The sequence below is a fragment of the Pinus tabuliformis genome, chromosome 6, assembly GCF_031772625.1.
Source record: "Pinus tabuliformis cultivar Carrire ecotype Pingquan chromosome 6, CPIR1, whole genome shotgun sequence".
Classification (NCBI taxonomy): domain Eukaryota; kingdom Viridiplantae; phylum Streptophyta; class Pinopsida; order Pinales; family Pinaceae; genus Pinus; species Pinus tabuliformis.
Window position 1 is genome coordinate 84,698,728 of NC_142292.1, and position 19,605 is coordinate 84,718,332.

The following is a 19,605-nucleotide window of genomic DNA, read 5'->3' on the forward strand; positions in this document are numbered from 1 at the left end:
CAGATCAAACATTCTTTGGAGCACAAGGACTACATTGAGGAATGGTATTGAAATGCAATTGTGCCACGACATTCATTCGTTCTTCAAGAGATCTTTGTGGAAAATCTAAAGGTTAAAATGATTTCTCATGTCCTCATGCACAATTAGGTACATTTCGCAAATTTGGATATGAACATTTTAGAAAGTTTAAAATCCGTAAATGGCTCCATTGAAAACATTCATATAATTAAAAATAAGAATAAGAAATATTCTTTCAAGTAGGATAAACTAGGAAATAAAATCAAGCTTGATTACATTTTTTTAAATTCTTGATTGCATTTTTTTAATTTTTAGACTTTAAAATCTGTAGATTTCAATTTATTTTCTTACATTTTCACTAACCTCAGAAAAATATTTTCAATAAAAAATCATGTTTTGATTTAAAAAAAAAAAATTGTTGTTTTTGAATAAGGGAAATGTAAATTTTTAAATAAAAATTATCAATTTTTTTTTTTAAGAGAATTGAGAAATTGATAACTAGTTCTCGTGCAACCTGTGAATGATGCAAATTTTTCGTATGTACCTAAAGAAATTGATCACTTCTCTTTGAACACACTCATGTTTGTTGCAATGTTAGTGCCATGTTTGTTTCCACGTTCCAGGGCAATCGGAGAATTGAAGGAAGCCAATTTATGCATGGTTGATTTTCTATGACCAATTTCAAGAAACATAAACCAATTGAATCCATTTCTATCATCCATAAATTCCATCATTTTTCCTCTCCAAACTCACAATCTATCCAAGCATTTTCGCTAATGTTGACACCTAATCCTCAACGGTTGGGTGTACCCGGAATGTGAACAGTCATCAAGTAGATGAACTGATTAGTCACATTCCTGTATATAAACAATAGTTACCTAATGAAATTATCAATCAGTTTTCTTCTGCCAAGACTGGAGTTAACCTGGCCTGACATGGTATCAGAGCCAGTCCTTAGAATAGTCGTAACTCCTCTCATTGATTCTCTGCGCATCGGTTTACACTGCCAGCACTGCCTCTGTCCTGACATAACGCTCTCTGGCGCACCAGCGCTGCCTCTGTCCTGACATAATCTGCTCTCTGGAATTTCACCAAGAAGCAGGCGAACAATTTCAGCCCATCTATTGCACTGAATACGGAAGCCCCGAGCAGATGCTGGAGCTTTACGAGCTGCTTTTCGATGTAACGCAAGAAGTGTACCTTTTGAGCTTCGGCTGCTATGGAAGACGCAGCAGGAGGTATTGAAACACTATACTAGATATCTCATCTCCAATTCATTGTCCCTGCAATCGTTTCGACTGCTCTCTGGCTTAAGTATTTTACACAAATATTGTCTTTGAGGCTGACTTTGGTTTCGTTTCTGATTAAAGGGAGCATCAAAACCTCATTTAAGTTTGAATCCTTGTAGTTACGTTCTGAATTCGGGATTATGATCAGGAATTGTGGTACTTACAATTTACAGCATTGATTTTGCTCTGGCATTATTACATAAATGATGTCTTCATGAGATCGATTAAACAATCTGAAGGTTCCATGTTGCGTGGCGGTAGTTGTTTTACGGTGTAGAGCAAGAAGACAAGTGCGCAGCACAGACATTGGGAAACCCTTGTATATTCAGATCTTTGAGAATAAACTCGCAACAATTTTTGATGTAGCACTTGTTACAAGCAAAGACCCTTTTTCCAATCTAATATTACATCTGAAGCGTATGTTTGCAATCAGTATAGCCCTTCTATCAAAAGGATTGTTATGAGATTTGCGACTTGGTTATGAAATGATTGAAATTTTGGAAGATCTCATACCAATGCATCTTGCATGAGACTCAATGTGCTGAAACAGTGAAAGTTTAAAACGTGCTCCTCTTTGCTAAGATAATGTGATTTTGATGCGCTGTTTTTTGCTGATGAACCGTGCTCCTCTTTGCTGATGAACCGTGCTCCTCTTTGCCAAGTCTCTTATGCTTTCTCAAATGGTGCTCTGTGTTGGTTTATTTGACTAGCGTCTCTGTGGCTTTGCCGTATTCATTGAGCTATCAGCATATCGAGGGGGGATTTTTTCCTTTCCGACATACGAGAGCCATTGTTTTCTGTTAATATTAACGTCATGCTGAGGCAGTTCACTTCTCTTGGCTAATCATTGAGGTATCGAGTTTAGCAGTAAAAAAAAAAATATTTCACTGTTGAATCCTGTATATATATATATCTATATCTATATATATATATATATATATATATATATATATATATATATATATATTATGGTCTTCATTTGAATGAGTTATAAACTGAGTTTGTAGATATGAAATATAGTGGATACAGTATCCTCGGAGGGATTTGAAGAAACAGGATATAAAAGTATTTGAAATCTGTTGCCTTTTTGAATACTACTTCACTGTATATCAGCAGAAGTTTTTTTATCAACAGAAGTTTTTTTATCAGCAGAGACATTTTTTTTACAGAATGCATTCAATCATTTCTATGGTAGGAATAGTTCTCACTGGCAAGGAGAACTATCCTGAATGGTCCCGGATGGTAAAACACACCCTTATCTACAATGAGTTGTGGAAGGGAGTGTGTGTCGGAGAAGGAGACAATGACCCAGTACAGCCTACATCAGACAAAGAGCTCGTCATTTGGGAAAACAAGAACAACAAAGCCTATGCATTAATCGCATCATCTGTAAATGAAGAAGTAAGTCGCCATATTTCATCATATTCAACTGCCTTTGAAGCTTTACAAAAGCTGAAAGAAATTTATGACTCACATTCTGCACTTGAAGTTGTTCAGCTCATGATTAAACTCTTCACTCTTGAACTAAAAAATAATGATCCTCTTGCTCTTGCATCTGAAGTAAAATCCATAATGCATGATATCAAATCCACTAAAGTTGAGTTGGATATCCCTCTTATTGCTTTTCTCAAGGCACTCTATCCTACTTACTCCAATTATCTTGAGTCTTTACAAGCAAATGGAAATCTTAAAGATATAACCTTTGACTCTCTTGTGAAAAAGTTTGCTGAAAGAGAGAAAGCCTTTGGAAAGAAGACAGTCCCTGAATCTTCTGAAGAGACTGTTTGCCTTGCTCATAAAGAAAAGCATCCTGCTCAAGATTCTACAAGAGAAAGAGGTGGACGAAGAGGAAGAGGAAGATACTTCAGAGGCAGGGGGGGCAGACATTCTCAAGGAGAAAAAGCAGATCTTCATTGCATTCACTGCAAACGAAATGGATCACATGATGCTTCTACATGCAAGCTACCATGGGACAAAATTGAGCAGAAAAGAAACCAACAGAAAGGTAAAACTGATGATATAGACAAAGGTAAAGCACCTGAATCCGCTCACTATATTGAGGCACAATGTAACATTGGAGTAAATGAAGATTTGTTTAATGCTTCACTTGCTTCTTCGAAAAATGATTGGTTGCTTGATTCAGGAGCAACCTGTCATATGACTCATAGGAAAGATTTTTTTGAAGATTTCACTGACAATGTTGATGGAGCAGTATACTTTGCAGATCAGTCAAAAATCAAGCCATCAGGGCTTGGCACAATCAGGCTTAAACTGCCTGGTCTTCCAGACTTTCTTCTGGATCATGTTCTATATCTCCCACAGCTCAAGAGAAACTTGCTGTCCTTGGTCCACATCCGCCAGCAAGGTCACTCCATTCATATGTTTGATGGCAAGCTTGAGGTAAGAAAAGCTTCTGACCACTCACTTGTCATGAGGGGAATAGAAGAAGAAAGGCTTCTCAAACTGCAAGGAACCTCTGCTCATGCACAACATTTCTCATATATTTCTCATCATGAAGAAGGTACACTTCCATCAAGTTTATTATGGAATGCTAGATTTGGACATTTAAACTATGACAGTCTCTGCTTATTGAAGAAAAATGGTGTTGCTGGTTTGCCTACAATTCCTAGAAAACATAAGCAATGTGATGCTTGCATTCTAGGAAAGCATAGCAAACAGTCTTTTCATGATTCACATTCAAGAGCACATAGGAAGCTTGAACTCATTCATTCAGATTTATGTGCTCCAATGCCTGTTCCTTCTGCAAATGGAAATAAATATATCATGACATTTATTGATGATTACACCAGAATGTGTTGGGTTTATTTATTGAAGAAAAAATCTGATGCTTTTCAAACATTCAAGAATTTTCATAAATGGATTGAAAATGATGCACAATCTCATATTGGGTCTATTCGCACTGATAATGGAAAAGAATATACATCAAATGAATTTGAACACTATCTTCGCCAACATGGGATTAAACATCAAACAACTGTACCTTATAATCCCCAACAGAATGGTGTAGCAGAAATAATGAATAGAACAATTTTGAATATGGTACGATCCATGCTTTTCTTCAAAAATGTAAAGATAATGTTTTGGGCTGATGTTGTCCTATGTGCTGCATATATAAAGAATAGATGTCCATCTAATGCTATAAGAAACAAGACTCCTTATGAATTGTGGTATGGACATGTTCCTTCAGTAAAACATCTCAAGATCTTTGGTTCCACCTGTTATGCTTTGATACCAAAGGTACATAGAAACAAACTTGGTGCTAGAAGTCGTAAGTGTATCTTCCTCGGGTATTCAAACACATCTAAAGCATACCGCCTCTATGATGAAGTAAATAAAAAGTTTGTTGTATCTAGAGATGTAATTTTTCTTGAATCATCCAAATCTGACAATGTTGTTGAGCGGCAACTTGATCGCTTGGATAGATTCACAAAAACGAAGTCATTTCAAGAGTTTGATAATCAGATTCCACATCTTGAAGGGGGGATTCCTATACTAGATCAACATGTGGAATCTTCTTCTGAAGAACAATCTCCCCTGCATGAAACTCCAACAACGGATGATGCTTTAAGTGATGTAATTGATAGAATTGGGAGACTCAATCTTGATTCAGTCCCAACTCAATCAACAGAGCAGCCTGGACCATATCAGAAAGGTCCCCCAAAGTGGCTGACAAAGACACTTGAAAGTGTTCATCCTGATGAAATTGGAAAAACAGGAACCAGAAATACAAACCGACAAGATGGAGGTGATGTAGATGACTCTAATTCACCTGTTGATATGGATGTTACTTATGATTGTGAATTAAACTTGTCTACAGATTTTGAACCAACTTCCTTCAAAAAAGCTGCTTCTCATGATGAATGGAAAGAAGCAATGCAAAAGGAGTATGATGCTCTCATAAAGAATGGCACTTGGAAGCTGGTTGATCCTCCATTTGGAACCAAACCAATTGGCTACAAGTGGGTCTAGAAGAACAAATACAAAGCTGATGGCTCACTTGACAAGCACAAAGCTAGGCTTGTGGCAAAAGGTTTTGCACAGAAGGAAGGGGTCTATTATGAGGAAACTTTTGCCCCCACAGCAAATGGGTCACCATCCGGACACTCTTTGCACTAGCTGCTCAGAACGGTTGGAAAGTCCATCAAATGGATGTAAAAACTGCATTCTTGAATGGAGATCTAAAAGATAATGTTTTTATGTCCCAGCCTGAAGGATTTGCTGTGAAAGGACATGAACATAAAGTATGCAAACTTGTGAAGTCCTTGTACGGCCTCAAACAAGCACCACGAGCCTGGTATGAAAAACTAACAGAGCATCTTCTGAAACTCAACTTCAATCATTTTGATCTTGATGATGCAACTTTATTTATCAAGAAAGTTGGCAAAACAGTTGTATATCTTGTGGTATATGTAGATGATCTTTTAATGACAGGGAACAATGAAAGCTATATTGCATCCATAAAGAAAGAATTAGGAAAAAGTTTTGAAATGACTGATTTGGGCTATGTTCATTATTATCTTGGCATTGAAGTAACCCAACATCCAAAATCCATATTTCTTTCTCAAAAGAAATACATTGGAGATTTGTTAAACAGATTTGGCATGACAGAGTGCAATCCTCTTTCTACTCCAATGGAACAAAACTTAAAGCTCGCATCTATTGAAGGAAAGGAATTTGAGGATGCAACAAAGTATAGACAGCTTATAGGAAGTCTCATCTACCTCACTACTACCAGACCAGACATTTCATTTGCTATTGGAATCCTCTCCAGGTTTATGCAAAAGCCTTGTGAGGGACATTGGTCTGCTGCAAAAAGAGTTCTAAGGTACTTGAAGGGAACTCAAGACCTTGGAATCAAGTATACACAGGTGGACGACTTCAGCTTGATTGGATACTCTGATTCAGACTTCGATGGAGACAAAGAAACTGGAGTATCTACTTGAGGATATGCTATGAGTCTTGGATCAGGAGCTGTCTCTTGGAGATCACGCAAACAATCAGTTCCAGTGGGTTCCACAACAGAAGCAGAATACATGGCAGCAGCTGAAGCAACGAAAGAAATTGTGTGGCTCAGGAAAATTCTTGAAGATTTGCAGGTAAAACAAGTACAATCAACTCCACTCATGATTGACAACACCTCTGCAATAAAGTTGGCCAAGAACCCAAAGTTCCATGATCGTACTAAACACATCAATACTAAATATCATCTGATCCGACATCATGTTGAGGCCAAAACAATCCATCTCCATCATTGTTCCAAAAATGAGCAAATTGCAGACATCTTCACCAAAGCGCTTGGAAGATAAAAGCTTGAAAGATTCAGAACGATGCTTGGACTCACCAACATCCCTTCAGATTAAGGGGGGGAATTGTTGACACCTAATCCTCAGCGGTTGGGTGTACCCGGAATGTGAACAGTCATCAAGTAGATGAACTGATCAGTCACATTCCTGTATATAAACAATAGTTACCTAATGAAATTATCAATCAGTTTTCTTCTGCCAAGACTGGAGTTAACCTGGCCTGACAGCTAAGCATCATCATCACCATTTTCCTTGCAAAGAGTCGCATGTTTCCTTCACATTTTCCATAATTTCCATTCATTAACCCATTAATAGAGACATTCAACTTGCTTACATGATGATTTGTCATTTTGATTTCTGTTCGCTTGTTTACCCTCTTGTCATTTTCCTTTCCATTAAATAAACTTTGATCCACTGCAAATTTTTTCATTCATAGTCCTTCGAAAATCATCATTTCATACTCCCGTTAGATGATGGAGGATTCATTAAGGCCTCCCTTCTAACAAGTCTTGGCCTATCGACATCAACACATTATCTAGGTTCATGAGGCACAATACTTGCTAAGGTTTTGCAAATGGGGTAGCAAGCTAAGTGGGCTTGATTGTGGGGAAAAACTCCATAGTTAAGCGCGCTTGAGCCAAAGGAGATTTGGGATGGGTGACCTCCTGGGAAGTCTTGGTTATCGGGTGCAAGCCCCGGAAGTGATGATTGATGCTATATGATTCATTTTACTAGTTCAATCCCACTTCTTCACCCCTATGAGCAATGCAATGAGTGCTAAGTGAACTATTCAAAAATCATGAGAAATTAGTCAGTTACGACTACCTCTCATGGAAATGGTCATACGTGAATGACTTACTTAACGCAGTTGAATCCCAAAAATCTAATATAATGCACTGCGTAAACCCCCATACTTCAATTCAAAAAGAGTGAAGGGATTTCTGGTTCATGAGGCACAATACTTGCTAAGGTTTTGCAAATGGGGTAACAAGCTAAGTGGGCTTGATTGTGGGGAAAAAATCCACAGTTAAGCGCGCTTGCGCCAGAGGAGATCTGGGATGGGTGACCTCCTGGGAAGTCCTGGTTACCGGGTGCAAGCTCCGGAAGTGATGATTGATGCTATATGATTCATTTCACTAGTTTCAATCCCACTTCTTCACCCCTGTGAGCATCACCCGATGCAATGAGTGCTAAGTGAACTATTCAAAAATCATGAGAAATTAGTCAGTTACGACTACCTCTCATGGAAATGGTCATACGTGAATGACTTACTTAACGCAGTTGAATCCCAAAAATCTAATATAAGGCTAGAGTCCTTATTAGTACCTTGAGGCTTGTATGTATCAATGACAAGTTCTATCATTGACAATCATGGGAATACATCAATGTCCCTTGATCATTAGATCTTGCAAGTGGCTCGACATCAGCTCATCTATTCGCACTTTGCAAGATGTACTTAGGTACCTTGGCACTCGTTGACATTAATGGCAAGTTTGCCTCACATTGGTTAACGACATTCATTAATGGTCGGTAATCCAATGACTTCTCTTCATGCTCGACAACAACACATTCATTCACATGACTAGAATTGTACCATTGGGTTTTGTAGCAGGTGAAGACTATATCATTTCAGCATTTTGCATCGGATACAACAAATTTAGCAACAACAATAAAGAATCCACTTTCACCACCTCATCCACTATTTATGCAACCAAGAAGCAGATGAAATTCTACATTCTATTCCATGATCCAGCAACAACTACAACTTCTCTACATATGCACAGTTTGTCCACTTCCTAGGTAAGTAAAGGTATATTCTTTTCTAGCTTTTAATCATATAATTACTTGAATACTAAAATTATAATTTTTGGAAAATACCTCACCATATTTCCTTTCTCAATTGAAAAAAAATCGTAAACATCTTTAGTTGGGGGGAAGGGACATCCATTTATTATCACATCCATATCACTTCATTCCATTTCACTTCATTTCATCCTAACATATTTGTCCTAATCATTATGATTTCATCATGGTTCAAAAGTTATGTGATTTGAAAATCAATGCCTAAATGATAAGCATATTATATGGCTGATTTATGCATTCTTAAACATGTTCAATGAATCCTATTGCAACAAAAAGAAACAAGGTATTGAAACACAAGAACCAATATCAATTAAGATTTGGTTGTCATACAAGAACCAACCAAACATGTTGCAATTCAATGTATGACAAGGAATAATTTTCAAAACGAAATAAAATTTTCAAATACTATCAAATGCAAAGTTTAAGGACATATGATATAAGACAAGCTCATTCAAAAGCAAAGCATGATTAAGAAATGCAGTAGATTGCATAAGGACATGCAATAACATCAGTTGGGGGGAATGTAGAGTCTCCAAAATGTATTCAAAATATCATCCACTCTCACCTTTATCACAACCATTTCACTCACATGTCACAACTCCATGACCATATATAACCTTTCATTATCCTTCATTTGCATAATTATATGGGTTTCCTTTGTGTTTTCCAAAATTTAATGATTTCTAGTATTATAAGTGAATTAAAATTTAGAAAAATGACATATACTTGCTAATACTTAAAAGTGGCTTGAGTTTCATGACATGTGTAGGTCATTTGGAAGCTTCCAAGGCACCCTTATGTGGCCTCCAATACTCAAATTTGAATTATCTTCAAGATATGGAAAATGATTTGGACAAAGGTCAAAGAGGATATGTGTCTTATCATTACCTATTTGAGTTGTAACTCTATGAGATTTTCTAGGGATATAGGGAGAGAATAATGGACCTCCATTAATGAGGTAGCTTCTTATGTTTTTGTATAAATATGAGAGCCTTTTCTTTTGAAAGGCATGTGTAAGGTTGGAGAAATTCTCATGTTTTAAATATAGAATTTGGATTTGGCACCATGCTCATGAGTGATGTTCACCTTGATTTGGTTATGCTTGCATTTGGAGCCTCTCAACTTTCCATCTCTCATGCTTTTGGATTGGCACCCTACAATGTGTGAGATTTATTGTTTTTCATAGATTAAGATTTATTACTTTCATAGATTAAGATTTATATTATTTCATATATTTTCCTATGTGAGAGGTTAAGAGTGATTGTCTTTATTTGCTTTCTACCTAGAAGTTAAGAGCATTTGTTTTTATTTGCTTTCATATCTTTTCCTGTGTAAGAGGTTAAGATTGATTGTCTTTATTTGCTTCCTACCTAGAATTTAAGGTCATTTGTTTTTATTTGCTTTCATATCTTTTCCTGTGCGAGAGGTTAAGAGTGATTTTTTTTATTTTCTTTCTACTTAGAAGTTAATAGATTTTGTTTTTATTTGCTTTCATATCCTTTCCTGTGTGAGAGGTTAAGAATGATTGTCTTTGCTTTCATTTCTGAAAGAATGGTGTGCTTTTCAGTTCTTGCAAGATTGAAAGATTAAGATTTCAATTCCGCACGATGTACTATAATTGTACTATAATTTCTTTTGAATTTAGTGCTGAATTAGAATAGGTGAATTTGGTTTTTCATTATTTGGTTTTGTAGTTAGATTGATCTAAATTGAAAGTTAATTTCTAGCATATATAGTGCACGCATGTTTCGCAAGTTTTACGAAACCCCCGGGTTGAAAATTAAATGATAGGTAATTAATTTGCCTCAACAGTTTCAGTTCTGTCCTCAATATCACATTCTTCTAGCTCTTCTCTTGTCTTTGAGTTCAAAATCCTGATCAATGTTGTTGCATCCCTTGGTTTTTTACCTAGGCCTTTATTTACTTCTGCAATTACCTCCTTTGATATTTCTAATAATTCTTCCCGTTCAAAAATAATTTCAATGGAAGGCCATAAATTAGTCATAGACTCATTAATATCTAGCCAAATATTTTCTTTCACCTGCGCAATGGTTTGAGGAATAACATACTCATTTTCTAGAGTCTCTATTCTTTGAGTTAGTCTATGAGTTTTCTGAAGCTCTGCCAAGTAAGCATTATCAATATTTAGCTTTCGTTCTTGGAGATTGTTGATTTGACCTTTCAACATTTCAATTTCCTGACCTTTTATAGATAAATATACCATGGCTTTAGCTAAATTAGTTGTTGAGTCTGTGGACCGTGTTTCCACTATTATAGTTGCTGCAATATAATTTTTTGAAGTACCTACAATATAAGTTGCTACTATAAGAATAGCTTTTGCCATATCAACTTTCTGGTCCTTTTCCTTTAATGGACTTTCTAGTTCAGTCTCCATCCTTTGTATCTATAAATTTTCTCAACATTAATTTTGAACATGCTTTCATTTTCTTTTTCTAACTCACCAATTTCTTTGGTGTGTGGATCTTCAGTAGTAGGGAGTTTTAGTTGTTTTCTAAATGCTTGAATATGAGCATTTTTCTTCGGCATATTTCACATTACTAGAATCATATCCCAATTTGATTACCAAATCTTCTAAGAATTTTATCTTCGTATATTTGGCCATGGATGATATATTTTCTAGCTTTAGCTGAGACTGAATGTTATTCACTGAAACTTGCAACTTAGATGTTGCCATTATTGAACTAGTCAAGATGGAGTAAATCGTTTCTCCAACTTGCTTGTGCAAATAAATTTGGTCAATAGGATGAATCTATTTAGTGTCAAAAGAAAAAAAAAAAAAAATTGTAGTCTTCTACAGTTTTTGGAAAAGGAACATTAGGCTCCAGAAGGGCCATCTGAAACTGTCCTTTCTTAGTATCTAATGCCAAGCAAAGCTTGTGCTGGGAAGCTGAAGTTTGCTTCCAGAATTCAAAATAAGTGGTGGCCTTTAGTGCTTCACGTTTCTTCTTAAGTTCCTGGTATCTAGAATATATACTTGGTTTTTGTAGCATGAGTTAACTCTCCTATTTGCGCTGATTCTAATGGGTCTTGAGTGACTGAAGATACTGGAGAGATTGAGAAAATTTCCTCAATCCTTCAAAATGTTGCAACATGAGGACTTGTTAAAACTAGTGTGACCTGTTCCTGTCAACTCTCTTCCTGAGATGTATCTTCAAGAGGATTCTTCTTCTTCTTTTTGTGCATTATAAATTTTGTCTGCTGAATTTTTGATACTAGAGGTTAAATACTTTCCCTTGTCCTCTTAACATGTTTTTCCTATGGTACTAGAGTATGTGAAGTTGTAGAAATGAAAACCTGCTCTTTTGATTCCTGTAATGTAATTTCCTACCACTCACCTTGGTTCATGTATTGTTCAATCTTTGGTTTAGGAGTGTGTGCATAAGGAGTAGTTTTATGTTCTAGCCTTAGCTTAGAAATAATCCCCAAGAGATCATATGACCAGGTAAAACTTAATTTGAATTTAATTTGTTTCAGAAGGAGATCTGCTTGCTTTGCTTCTTCTCTAGTATTGCAAATAAAGGGTAAATTCTGAGCTTTTAACTTAAACTGAGACTTCTTCTTAGTTGACACAAAGTGCAGATAATCCATATTCATCATCTGCCTAATGTGCTCTAATGAAAAAATCTTGATCGGCACAAACATAGTAAATTTATATGGAGGAAGCTCGCATCCATATACTTTCATCTCGGTGTAGTTTTGATACAAGTATGAATCTCCGGTATTTGTTTTCTCGTTGATGTGGATAATTATCTTGATTTCAGGGGAAATCCTAGGAACATCATCACTATTGAGCAAGCATGAAACCATATATAGGAATTGATTAGTGTAATCATTGAAGGAAATTTCATCGGTGTTCTTCCTTACTGAGGAAGTCCAATGAATTACAGATTGAGGATTACCCTGTTCATCTAACTTCTATAATTGAAACTGAAATTTATCTTCTTGCTAAAATAAGAACAAGTATACAGGAACTGGCTGATACTTAAAAGATCCTTCTGTAGAAAACTTTAAGAATTGATCATGTATTGCTTCTGACTCACTGTAGTTGAATATCACTGAAGGATTTTCACCTGTTGAAAACAATGACAAAAATCCTACAATAATTTCATCAACCCATTGATTAGTTGGATAGCCTAATAGACAAGAAACTACGGAGACAATCTATCTAGTCATTTTTGGGAACATTGAAGAGGGGCATGGAGGATTTGTTTTTGGTAATTCTACATTTTCAAGTAAGAATATCTCAAAGATCTTAGCTCTTTGAGGGAAGGTGAGCTTTTTATAGATTTCCATGAGGGAATCTACAAAAAAAGGGTACATAGGGGCTGAAGGTTTCTCTTGAAGAATTTTGCATAGTGACTCAGGGGATACTGTGAATAAAACATTGTTGTTTTGAGTAATAATAGATCTTTGACTTGGAATGTATATGAAATGACACCAAGTTACAAATTCTGGAAAGAAATGGGTCTGAGGGAAAATTAATTGAGGCTGGAAGAAGTCCCACATACTCAATTCATCATTAGCATCAAGGAATTTATGTTTGGCCCAATTGTGCAGTTCATAAAGATCGAACTCACATTGGGTCTCAAAAATTTTATTTTCCTAGTCAACTAAGCATAACATATCTAAGTCTGTGATAGGGGGTATCATTTATTTTCTTCCGTGATTTTATATTTTCCTTTGGAAGACATTCTAAGGATATAATAAAGCAAGAGATAATGTTTTACCAGGTGATTAGCCGATTGCTATAGTGATGAAGGATGTGTTTCAATGCTGGTCTGGTTTTACTGGACCCGTGCATGTGGCTGAAAAAATGGAATGCATAAAAGAAATGGAGGAAAAACATATGGGTTTTATTTATACAATGGGGGTTTAACGGTTTGGAGGGATAACCATTAACAAGAGAAGGACACTTATTACAGGAAGGCAATCATCAAGGGGGAATGAATGGATAATTAATGGTTAATTGGACCACGAATGGTAGGTGGATAGATGGGGGAGGTGGAGTGGCATTTATTCATTTGGAGAAAGCGGGAATGGTCAACCGATGGTTTTTTGGGGGGGTTCCAAAGTGGATGAGGGGAGGACATGTTGGCATCAGTGGCTTTATTAAATCAACTTTTTAGACCCCCCTGGTTAAATGTCGGAGGCGTGGAGGAGGTGTCTAAAGTGCTCTCCCAGCAGTTGATTTGGGCATGGAACGTCTCGATGGCCAATATTAGTGCGATTTGTTGCAATGTGGGACCAAGGTCAAATCAACTCTACAAAAGATTATAATTAGTTTCTAATTATTTTTAAATGAATTAACAAGTAATTAAACATAATGGATGACATTTAGATTAGTGCACCTTTTCTAATAGCTTTTGAGATTTATTCCTTTTTTCCCTTTTTGTTATTTTTATATATTTTTATATCCCCTTTCATTTTTTTCTATTTTTTTTCTTTTTCTTTATATATATATATATATATATATATAGTCACCTGGGCTTCCCTTATGTTTTCATCAAATGGACCATGAGCTGTATTACTGATGTATCCTATAGCGTTTTGCTAAATGGAGAAGCATCCTCTTTCTTCACATCAGAGAGAGGACTCAGACAGGGATGTCCTCTCTCCCCTCTGTTGTTTTTACTCATAATGGAAGGATTGAGTAGAATTATATCATCTGCACGAGAAAGACACCAGTTATCTGGTATCAAACTTGCAGACCATCTTTTCCTCACTCACCTTTTATTTGTAGATGATATACTTATCTTCCTAAATGGCAGCATTGGAGATGCCACGACTCTCCATAACTCATTTCTTCTATTTCAACATGCTACTGGTATGAAGATCAATGTACAAAAATCTACCATCACTACCTTTGGATGCACAATCAATGAAATTGCATATGCCAATCAACGATTTCCTTACAACAATTTGACCTTATCAGAAGGTATAAAATATCTTGGATTCAGGCTGAAACCTAATGGGTACAGAATAGCTGATTGGTTATGGCTTATTGCCAAGGTAGAGAAGAGACTTCAGGTTTGGTATCATCGATACCTTTCTCGAGCTGGCAGACTGATATTGATAAAAGCGGTGATTGAAGCCACTCCAGTATACTGGATGGCTCTTACATGGATTCCCAGGGGTATACTCAACAGATTACAGCACATCTGCAGCAAATTTTTATGGAAGGGCCACCAGCCTGGCAGAATCTTTGCCTGGGTGAAGTGGGATACTATTGCAAAACCCAAGCGCTGGGGGGGTTGGGGCATCAAAAGGCTTGACTTATTCTCTAGAGCTCTGGCTGCCAAACTCGGATGGCAACTCCTTACCTCTGAAGGTCTCTGGACCAGAGTTGCATATGCAAAATACATCAGACCTATGAACGTGTTGGATTGGTTATGCAGTCAACCAAGAAATAATCACAACAATTCCATCATATGGAAGGCTGTCATTGGTACACTTCCCTTATTGCGAGAAGAACTAACTTGGCGCATCAAGGCGGGTAATGCAGTCCGTATAGGTCTGGATCCTTGGGTTGGATGTGGGAACACCCACAGACTGTCTGAGGGTCTCATTGAACATCTTAAAGGTAGAGGTATCACACACATCATGCATATTGGTGACCAAGCAAACTCTACCTTCCTCCAGCAAGCATGGATCAGCGCACAAGCCTTAGATATTCCGGCTCAGTGGCATGAGGAATGGGCTGAGTACACGGACGCGCTCACACAGGCGCACATTAGACTCATTGATGGACCCGATGAAATCATATGGGCATATGCAAAGCATGGTGCATACACCCCGAAGCTTGGCTACCTGAAGCTCATGGAGTCACATAAGCCTCATATTATACAACCCACATGGAAGACTCTATGGAAACTCAGATCTGCTCCTCGTACACGTCTGCTCATGTGGAACATTATCTTTGACAAAGTACCAACAGGCACCAATCTCATGAAACGATCCTTCTATGGACCCTTCCGCTGCCATCTCTGTCACCAGGAGGAAGAAAGTACTACACACTTATTTCTGAACTGCAGCATTACTTCTCAATTTTGGCGCGACCTCTCCTCACAACTCCCGCAACTGAAGACCTGGCATGGTCAGAGTATCATGGAGGCATGGGTGAACTGGAACCAAGAACACTCTGGAAAAGCCATCAATATTCCGCTTCTTGTATGCTGGGCAATCTGGATTGCCCGGAACCAGGCCATTTTTAACCTCAGAGCTCCCCACTGGCCTACCATCCTACTCCACACCATCGCAGATTACAACATGATTCCTGATGAAACTCACACAGGTCCTGTCCGCATCCTCAAACAATTAGATATTGACAAGACCAAGCCGTGGGCTTTTTTTGACGGTTCTGCACAAGAGACGGGCTGTGGGGGAGGAGCAGTCCTATACCTCAATGAAACACATTGCATCAAACTTCAAATAAACCTTGGCAGAGGCACGAACAACTATGCTGAACTCTGTACTGCCAAGCACCTTATACACTATGCCATTCAAAAACATTGCAGACATCTCCAATTATTTGGTGACTCCAAAATTGTTTGCAATTGGCTGTCTGATGCATCACAATGTCATGCATTTTCATTAAGGCACATATTAGATGAGGCAAAGAGGCTGATCTCATCATTTGACTCTTTTTCTTGTCGTCATATCTACAGGGAACAAAACACCATTGCAGATCAACTCTCCAAAGAGGCAGCGCACAGACAAGGAGACAACTGGCTGATACAGGAGGAGATTGAAGGGTCTTACTACCAGCATTATCATAGACCCTTTGATGATCGGATGGACAATGGGCTATAAAAGCCCACCCACAGTTTTTTCACTTGCTTATTTTTGTCTATAAATGTACATAACTCTATATATTTACTGCACTTTATTTTTGTTATATATGGCTCTCTGCGTAGAGCAATGGACTCCTATTTTGAACTCTGTTAATGAACAGCTATGGAACAGCTCCCTGCGAGGAGACAACATGTTCAAATTTTGTTTATATTTTACTACAGACTGATCATGGTAGGCACAGCTGCCTGTACTTGAATGCTTCGGCATATACAAAATGTAATTTCTTACCTTTAATAGAAATTACGACTTTTTCCCAGGGGAAAAAAAAATAAAAAATAAAAAAATATATATATATATATATATATATACATATCTATTTCTTCTTTTTCTCAACAAATAATATGTAAAATACAAAGTAAGTTACAACATCGGCTCCATCTGGGGACTGCTTTCCCCTGTGGGATGTAGAGAACATGCAGATCCATGTGCCTTCTCCTCAAGCTATAGAGCCTTTTTTGTGAAAATCACACTTGAAAACAATATATATATATATATATATATATATATAGATATATATATATATATATATATATATATATATATGTAAAATATAAAGTAAGTTACAACATCGGGTCCATCTGGGGACTGCTTTCCTCTATGGGATGTAGAGAACATGTAGATCCATGTGCCTTCTCCTCGGGCTATAGAGCCTTTGTTGTGAAAATCACACTTGACAACAAAATGTAAATAAAAACCGGTAATGTACAATGAACTATGACTATTGTAACTTCAATACTAAATATAGTGTTTAAGATATTGTCCATTGATAGGAAATGAAGAATATCTTCATTCCATATTCTGTAAGATAAAAGTATTATTTCCCTTGGCTTCTACAATTTTGAATGATCCTAAACAAAGATTATCAAATTTACCATGTTTTCCTCTTTCCTCTCTTCGGGCATCCCATTTTAAGGATAAATCTCCTTTCCTGAAGTCTCTTTCTCTATCCTTTCTGTCAAACATAATCTTCATCTTGTTTTGGTATGACGAAGCTTGTATTGAACTTCCTCTCTATCTTGATTCAAATCAATGATTTGATTGATTCTTCTTGAAAAATCATCAGGCTCTTCATATGATTCCTGTAAAAATTTCATAATAGGAAAAGCTAGTTGTGTAGGAAAAATGGCCTCAGTGCCATAGACAAGTTGAAAATAGGATTTACCAGTAGAACGCTTAGGTGATACTCTGTTAGCCCAAACTTCATACTTGAGATGACTATCCCAATTCATTTTGTGATTTGATAGTGCCTTCTTTATAACTTTGACCAAAATCTTATATGATGATTTAGCTAATCCATTTCCTTGAGGGTAATATGGGGTAGAATGATGCAATAAAATATGATACTTTTGGAAAAACTCTATCATTTTAATACTACTGAATGCTTGTGCATTATCAGTGACTATCTGCTATGGACAACCAAATCTGGATAATATATTTTCTTCAATGAATTTGATGACAAAAATGTCTATTGTGTTCTTGACAGGGATAGCTTCTACCCACTTCGTGAAGTAGTCTGTAGTAGTTAGGATCCATCTATGTTGATTATTGGATGCTAGAATTATTTCTCCTATGAAATACAGTCCTCAGTGTAAAAAAGGTGATTCAATCAATATTGGAACAAGTGGAAGTGCCACTAACCTTTGCTTCCCAGCAAATATCTAACCTGGAATACAACTTATGACCTTTGCTCCAACTTGTGAAAACAATCTCAGCCAATAAAAACCTTCTCTCATAATTTTGTATGATGTTTCTCTCGAAGCATAATGTCATCCACATTAGCTTCATGAAATTGTTCTATAACACCTTTTATTTTATTTTCAGTTAGACATAAAATAAGGATATTCAATGGATCTTTCCAATACATATTAGCATTGATGATACAATATTTCATAGCCTTTAATGTGAGGGTTCTGCATTGATTCTTTGTGATTCCAAGAGGATATTCAAAATCACAAAGAAAATTAATAATTTCAACATATCATTTAGATAATAGGAACTTTTCGTCAATATGAAGTGGAAGAGGAATTGTATATGCAATAGAAGAAGGTTCTTGTGTATTCTTCTCTCCTAAATTTTGAGAAGGATCTTGTGTATTCTTCTCTCCTGAATTTTCAGAAGGTTTTTGTGTATTCTTCTCTCCAAAATTTTGAGAAGGTTCTTGTGTACTCTTCTCTCCTGATACTTGCATGATAGTATTGATTCAAAAAATGTTACAATTTGATTCAGCCAAGAGTTTGGCTTGTAGAAATTTTGAATAATAAACACATATTCAATGGAGATTATCCTGATCATGTACTATTGTGGAATACATACACAATACATAAGCTCCTCTACGTTGATCATCAATTTACAGAAGCAGAAACATTCACAGGCACAGATAGAAGCATCAATCAAACTCATTAACACAGTATGTATCCCGGGGAAAGCATCTCGCTAAAAACCCCAACTATCTGTATATTATATTTATTGATCTGTTAACTTTACAAAGTACAATGCTTATCACAAGCAATCCAGTACCAACTCCACCTGTTACACACAATACAGCTCAGATCTGATCTCCAAATCTATTCCATTGCTTGCTTGCCTCCATAGCTTAATACTTGCTCAAGAATGAATGAGAATGGTTTACCAAATTTGTATTTAACCTCCAAAGAATCACTCACACTAGGAAAGACGTGAGCAGAGGCTATAATACTTGGTATTGGCCAATTCATTGGCATACTCAATCCCTTTGATTGTGCAAATTATCATGCACAACTATAGTCACAACTGATAGCAATCTGATCCTCTAACACCTGTCCCTGCTGAACTGAACATGCACTGACATGCAACTGAGTTAACTGATGCATTCTATAGTTGCATTATGAGTTAATAATTAGTTTAACAACTCATCATTAGTCTATTTTCAGTTAGACTAATTACAACTAGTTTAACCAAGTCAAAGTGAACACAACTCCATCAACTCTACAATCAACTCCACCAAACTCAACTGATTGAGTTCTAACTGAAGTCATGCATGCAACAACTCAACTGACCCACAAAGAAAGCGTACCTCCTTCTAACAGCTGCATGTGCCACATCTGTAGCTCAAACTGAAGTGCTCCAAGAGAATAAGATCAAGTTTATAGTCCAAATATTATTATGATACAATAATATTTGGCTTTTCTATTTTTGACAGCTAGTCTAAAAATAGACTTTGATCACTCCTGCTGTGATCACTCCTTCTGTGATCACTCCTG